This window comes from Pygoscelis adeliae, unplaced genomic scaffold (assembly GCF_000699105.1).
Source record: "Pygoscelis adeliae isolate BGI_AS28 unplaced genomic scaffold, ASM69910v1 Scaffold220, whole genome shotgun sequence".
Lineage (NCBI taxonomy): Eukaryota > Metazoa > Chordata > Aves > Sphenisciformes > Spheniscidae > Pygoscelis > Pygoscelis adeliae.
The window spans coordinates 2,913,867-2,921,733 of record NW_008824049.1 but is presented as its reverse complement, the minus strand read 5'-3'; positions in this window follow the sequence as shown (position 1 = coordinate 2,921,733).

Below are 7,867 nucleotides of genomic sequence, written 5' to 3'. Positions count from 1 at the left end.
GAACAGGGAGATGGGCAGGAGAATAAACTAAAGAGTAATGATGATCAATTTGGGGCAAGCTTCAGCATCAAAATATTGTGGACCTGAGGAGGAGAAGAAACATTTTCAGATTTTATTATTGTCTAGATGTGAGGATCACAATTGTTCCCTGTGGTAACACAAATTAATTATACTGTAAAAGGTATTTGGTAAAGTCTTGCATGGTCTTTGGAACAGTCTATACTATACAAAGGTTTTTTCTATCATCTGTTATTTTATTATCTTCCTTTCTGAATTTAAATTACTTTATAGCTCAGATTCTGAAATACTTTAGAGAGGCATTTAGTACGCCAAGGAGCAAACAACCCAAGATAACTTCAGTGCATCTTTGCATTTCCAGTGACATAGGGCATCCCACAACAGGTCACACCTGCTGCAGACTGCAGCAGCTAAACTTCTTTTTGTTACTCGTGCACAGAGCTTCAAATCTTAAGGGATGTCTTGAACTGCACCACCCGTCAGTAGCTCCAATGGATTAATAAAAGCTTTAGTGGCACCCAAGGCTTCTGGCCATGTGCCAGCTTCAGCACATGTAAAGGCATTGTTATGATATCCTTACGCCACTGGCTGTTTTCTTTTTAGCTGAAGATGTACTCTGTGATTTGATATTCATGCTTAAAAATTCCTTTCCACCTCTATTTTGCTAGTAAATCCCAATTGCGCAAATATTCATAGAAAGTGATTGTAAGAGTTTTGAACACCACACAATGCCGCTTCATTCCAAAACACAAATGCTATTTTGCAGAACCAACTACATTTGCACCCATTTTTACTTACAACAGTCTCTACTTAGAACTAAGAGCCCAAAGATGTTTCTTGTCTCTAAAAAGCAATCCGTGTTCTAAAATACACTACGATGCCAAACAGGAACATGGCCAGTGGAACATTAAAGGAAAGGCTCTGACCCAGGGTGAACACTAGGTCGGCGTGACACACCAAATGTAAACGTGATCAGACAAATCCTCAAGAGATGCATCACAGAATTTCCCATCTCTTCTTTCACATTTCAAGTTAGCAAAGGGAAGCGTTGTGTCAAATACGGCATATTTTCTCTCTAGGTAGTAGTAAAGATTTTGAAACAGACCCTGCTCTTGGGTATTTCCATAAATACTTGGCAAAGGGAAGGGATTTACATGTACTTAGTTCAAGAAATGAACTACATGCATTTAAAAAAAACAGGTGTATGAAATGATAACAGAGGAGACTGCATTCCTGAATATATACACCTAAGAAGGGTACAGCTCTGGTGGGGTTTGGTTAGCTCCCACGTGCCAGCACCCCTCAACCTGAGAGCAGCTACAGGCCTGGAGGCTTCAGAAAGCACTTACAAATCCAACCCTATTGAGATGCACAACCTTTGCTGAGATCGCCAGCAAAGGTATGAATAAGACATTATTCGGATGGGGTCACAGTCCCACCCCCCATTAGCATGATTACAAGTGTTATGCTACACGGGTCCGCAAACAGCCCAGTGTTAAGGATTTCCAGATGCTACAAGCTGTGCAAATATATCACTCCCAGATCAAAGAGACTGATTCCTCAGTGCCATTCTCACATTTACCTCTATTTAATATTATGTTTTGTACACAAAACCTTACAACAAAATTGGTAAAAAATACAATATTTAAATACAGTATTCAAATGCAGCATAGCACAAATCAGTGAAAAGTTGAATTAAACTGAGTAGATGTTGTAAGACATTTAAATTGTCATGCATTTTTCAGCTTCACTATATTTTTGTTCTTCCTCATTAGTGGGAATATTCACCAATGTTAACTCATTATTAATTAGTATTTTCATGATCAAAAGATCCCTTTAAATAATTTCTGCAACTTAGTTGGCCAAAATAGGAAGACTTCTGATCATAGTTTTCTATTAAGCTGGGTTTGAATTAGACAAATTAAACCTATGAGAAGAAGAGGGTCACTTAAGTCTTATTATCTTTCATTTACTCATATCAATAAATCATTTTCTTAAAATAGTTCTACTTCTTAGCTGAAGTAATTGTTTATATTACCAGAAGTTGGCTACAATTTTTTAACGTGGACTACAGCTCTCTGACATTTTGCACAGTAAGTAGGTAACAAAATGGTGATTTTACCCATAACAGAAAGAATGGGTAACTCTGTCACTTATGTGTAAAGTTTTAGACAGCTAAGTAATACAGATTTAAATTAAAAATGACAGATGCACTGGCTTGAAATATAATGGGCACTGAAGTGAACCTTTATTCCTTTTAGCAGCTTACGGTTAACCCTTAAATGGGCCACACATTATACTCACTTTTGAGTACTGTAACTATTCAGCTAAGTGATCAAATGGCTATTCTGTTGATGGCAGTAGTGTGCTTCAGGACATGATGATTTTTTGACCTACTGTAGAAATTCAGCTGAGGTCATACCGAAGAAAAAAAAAATCCAAGATGTTTCTCATTTGAGATCTTCAGTATTGAAATCTGCATATTGTATATCATAAAGCCAAGTGGATTTAACTTGCTTTGATTAACAGTCTATAAAACATTCACATGCTTCCCATCCGATCACTCTAACAGAGTATACTAGAACCCACCCAGAGGCCCCTGAAACTAAGTGTTCTTTTATTGTCTCTTGCAGGTGAAAAATTAAGCTATAGAATTAGTAACAAAGTTCGTTACCTGATATATATTTGTGGCTAACCCTTGGCTCACTGGGGTTAATCATATGAGAAAAGTAAATCAGATTTTGTTCGCTACCTATAATATCAACAATAATATTATCTTTAATGCTAGTTCACGACCTAAGGCAAGCTTTCATATCAGATTCATAAGAAAGATAGCACATTTTTATTTTCCCATTTTTGGGGCATTAGGAATTCAACATAAGAAAAGCTAAAATACAGTTATCATTTCTTGATAGAGAACTCTGAAGTCAAAGATGCTTGAATGAACTCAGATTTGTCTATGAATTGTTTTTCTATCTGGATACCATACAACAACAGTTCCAAAGCATACCAAACCTTTGTTGTAGAGTTAGATCAATAACTAGCTCTTCAATAACATGAATTTAAAAAAAACCAACAAAAAACTTCCTTGTGGCACAAAAAAACAGCAAATGCTTTTCTTACTTGATCAGATTCTGGTCTCAATTCCATCAGGGTAATTGAGATCAAATTCCAACTCATCATAAAATCCACAGAGGTATAAATATAATTTGTTAATCACAAACCCAACATCTCTAACTCAACTTCGAAAGTGCTCTTGAATGGTGTTACCATGCTTTCCAGAACTGTAGAGTGCACACTACATTTCGAGTGCAATATGGGCATTATAGGGATCTATCAACTTGAGAGTCCATTTCCTGTAATGTAGCATTCTGTACATCTGTGACTTTACTTGTATTTGTTCCAAAATGAATTTCATGCTTAACTTGTTTTTCTTAATTAAACTTCCTTTAGCAGTTTCTAATATGTGCATTATTAAAACTCATTAGTCCCATTCATGCCTGCCTGTCATTTTTGGCTTCACATTCATGTATCGAAGAGCGCTGTTGCTTTATATAGGAAGCAAATTAAATAATAAATATGAGAACTTGAATGTTTTATGAGTGTCAGTATGAGAAAGTGGCTGCAAGGCCCATAAGGTTTCACACAAAAAAAGCATTACAGCTAAAGCTAACATGCTGACACATCTCTGATCTATAAAGTCTGCAGTAACAGTAGCAGTAAAGTGTTGTGCCATAGACGGGGAATTTTTCTCTCACATGAAATAGAAATAGGATATAGCACAGACTTATATTTACTGTTGTGAAAAAATTTCAAATAAAATTTCCCAAAAGCTTAGAATATAACGCCACTAAATGTCTACAAAGATTTACTCTTTCCATCTGACTTCATGTGTAGCTCCTATTATTCAGCTCCTTGTCCTGTTTTCATTTTCTACCACTATCTGTGGGAAAGATGCTTATTTAAGTTATAGCAACTAGGCTCAGGTCTCCCTGCGGTCATGTCCTGGTCACGCTGACCACGACTCCAGAGACAGAAGTGCTTCCTAAGCCAGCAGCGGGGTCTCATGGCGACTATTTCAGGGCCCAAGTCTCCACAGAAATAACCCATCTTTGTGAAACCAGTTGAAGAAACAAAAGCTCCATCCCACAATGCCTATTTTACACAGGTTTGAGGATGTCAAAATATTCAGTATATCTAAATAGTAAGGTTTCTTCTAAACAAGTTGTCGTTTTCTCCTCATGAATATTTCTAACGGTATGTGCCTACATAACACTTTACTGCTTTCAAGTACTTTTTTGGAAACTGGGGGACGGGGTTGGGAAGGCAGAAGTTGAAGAATGATTTTAAGTTCAGTTATTGAACTTCAAAGCTTCAGACAAGATGGAATTAAATAGAAGGATAAAATGCAACATAAACGTATTCCCCTCATTAAATTCCCAGAACCAGTTCAACGAGTGGGCTAATGGCATCTCTAGGCAGGATGTGATAGAGGAGATTTAGAAAACATATTTTTAAATTGCAATTTAAGTTCTCTGCTTGGTTAAAGGACTATGAGTCACTTGAAATATAATATTTGTAAAGTGTCCTTGATCACTTTTATGATTTTTACAGTCACGTGTTGCTAATTTCCAAGCCTTACATTCTCCCTTAATATGGTGCAAAAGACCTAACCAAGCATCAATGGAAAGTAACAGACTACCCAAAGGCAGCACTAAAACTGATTATGCAGAAAATATTATGAGAACAAAAGAGAAGAATTCAACAAATGGGGGAAAGGGAACTCCAATTGCTTTTCTTTTAATGGCCTCATCTTTTATTTGCCCACAGCAGTGGAAAAAGCATTTTAGACTGATATATGCAGCCCAGACCTTTACATGGCTTGATTACCGTAAGGATATTTACAGTAGACACTGTGCCCCATGGTTTCACACAGATGGTGTCCCTTTACACAACCTTTTGTTTTTTAGTGAAAAATGGCACGTTAGAGTGGGTGCACAGGAAAACTTGAACATGGTACTAAGCCAGCTAGTCAGTTTTTATCTCTGGATAATACACAGCACATCACTAACTAGCAATTAATAAATATGAAAACAAAGTCTGTTGGAAAACATGCGGGGTCTTCAGAGGCAGGTGGAGATGTGGAGCTGAGTCACCAAGAAGTCAACACGATTTCCCCTTGTAATTGTGATAATTCAATAGTCATTCTGGGGAATGTAATGTCATCATTTGATATTAAAACTACAGGATGTGCTTTCAATATGCAAGTTTCCCCGTCAGCTTCTCTTTTTTTTTGCATCCCCTAACTCCCTCCCTCCCTCCCATGCAAACTTTTCTGCAATGACCAGGTAGCAGGGCAGGCATCCCCCTCTGAATGCATACATTCCTTCATAATGCCGAGCTCAGAAACAAGGCTACAGTAATGGAAATATGCTTTTATAACAGCATTTATTCATCAGTCGGGATCTATTTTTTTCATTACCTGTTATGCTTACCATGGACGGATATCTGGGACTAATCAGAAATTATATTGTTTACTGGATCAGATTGATTACTGCCCATCCTTTATTAAAAGAAATCCACAAAAGTTTCTACTGACTCTCTGGCAAAATGTTGTCTTTTCATTTCATTTCATTTCACTTTCAAAGAACGTCTGCCTCTTTTTGCCCTTCTTTTTCACTATTTAATTTTTAAATAGTTTCTCTTTCATGTGATTAAAAAAAACATAATAAATATGACATCAAACAAATAATTCAAAGCTAGCCAAGGATCTGTAATACAGCTCCACATCTCTATTAGAAAGGAATGTATATTTGCTTTTAATAAAGAAAGGCAAGCCAATCCATTACGAACTGAGACCATATCTAAGCCTCTGCTTTCTTCTCTTTTCCCCAGACTCCATTTGAACAATTAAAGTGGTTTATGCTTGTGCCTACGCCAGTGGATATTAAATATGCAAACTGATAAAAAATAAAACTACCACCATTGCCATGTTCAAATCCTCCATTCATTTGCAAATCAATTTATCTGCCTACAGCTCTGTCCCAGTCTTTAAATAACCCTCCTCAACAGACTGCTCCACCTCCAGCCAAATAATCCAGAGCAAACCCACTTTCTTAAGGATGTTTAAGTATCAACAGCTAAGATATTATCTTCTTACCCTACCGTAGGAAAAGGGGTAAGGTAACCAAAGCAGTATCAGGACGACAGCTCTTCTCCTCGCTTCTACGCAACTTATTGCCTTAAACAGCCTGAACACTCTCTGATGGCTTTCATTGCTACCTCCGTTAACCACAAAACAGAGGTGTTCAGCCAAATCCTGCTTCCCAGCACACTTAGCATGATTATCCTCAGCCTCATTTTTCTTCCCACAGTCTGCATACGATTCACATGAAATACAGAGAATAAATGGGATCTCTTCATAGGTATCTAAGGACCCCCTAATCATTTACTGCAAAACTGCTTTTGCAACGTTGCTGCAGTCTGTAGCTGTAGTCTAAGAAAACCGGTGCCATTTATCAAAAGTACTAAGAAGTAGTCTTCTTTAACCCTGCATCATCCACCAGAAATAAAGAGGAGGAAAAAAGAAAAAAGAAAAAAACCTACCCAACCAGTATTTCCAAACATGGCTACTTAGCTTTTGGCTCCCAATCTGCAAATCTAATTTCAAAGATGCAAAAGTGGGCTGCGTGTTACAGCTGTTGAGCCCACACAAGTCTCAATGCAGTCAATGAGAATCAGTATCTTTGAAAATCAGGGCCCTGAATAATGGGCTCTATTTTTAAATGTTCATTTATGTCATACCTGGGTCTTTCACTTGTCAGGGGCCTGTAATAAAGTACATGCAATTTCATAAGTATCCTTCACTCCAATTAAGCCAGGCCAGAAAAAAAGTAGAAGAAAAGGTCCCAAAGCTCACAGTGTTGCTCTTTCACCAGTAACAATAGTCTATAGATGCACCAAAAATGCCGCTACTGTAAAAAACAAACAAACTGAAAAAACAACCTAGGTCTTAAGGGAGCATGAAAAAGTTATTTTGAGCACTGTCACAAATACATGGTTTCAGATATGAATTATCTCTGTGAATTTACCAGTACAGTCTGGTCCCACTAAGGCTCTGGATAAATGCAAATATTGCCACAGTGAATGGCAGTACTGGAAAAAATATTTCCTAAAACAATTTCTTACACTTATGCTGGAAAAAAAAAAACCCTGCTTCATTTCAAATTCACAGAACATCCAAATGTGCTAAAAACATTCACTTTGATATTTATAGCTTCTATAAGATATATTTCCATTTTATACCAGTGGATTTTTAATGCCATAGTTGTTAGAGCTAAAGCAAACCGGCCTTCCAGAAAGCAAAACCAGTGTCAAACTAAAATGATATTCCTTAAAGAGGTCAGCAAATTTACAGAAGAAAATAGCTTGTCCAGATCGCGTCACTTGCAGCAGCAAGAACGCAACACTTTAATCAAGCCCTGTTTTGTTTTATTTGAACAATCATTTTAATGTAATTGCTCTGAAACCATATGCATCCTTAAAATGATTCGAGATAATATCCTCTCTCCTGATTCCAAGGTAACTTTCTGGCTTTAATTATGAGTCAATTAATATTAAGTAATTTGACTGATTAATTTTAATTAAACCTGTTGAAAATTGATTTTCCTTCAGCAAGTAAAGATGAGGCTCTAGTGCGACCGTCAGGAGAAGAGGAACGCGGGGGGCGGGAGAAAAACCAGCACTTAACACCTAAGCGAGAAGATGTCTGAAGAAGGGGAGAGAGAGGGAAAAAAAAAAATAAAAAAAAAATCCCTCCGTCAGGCATGGCAGCCTAGGAGGAGGCACG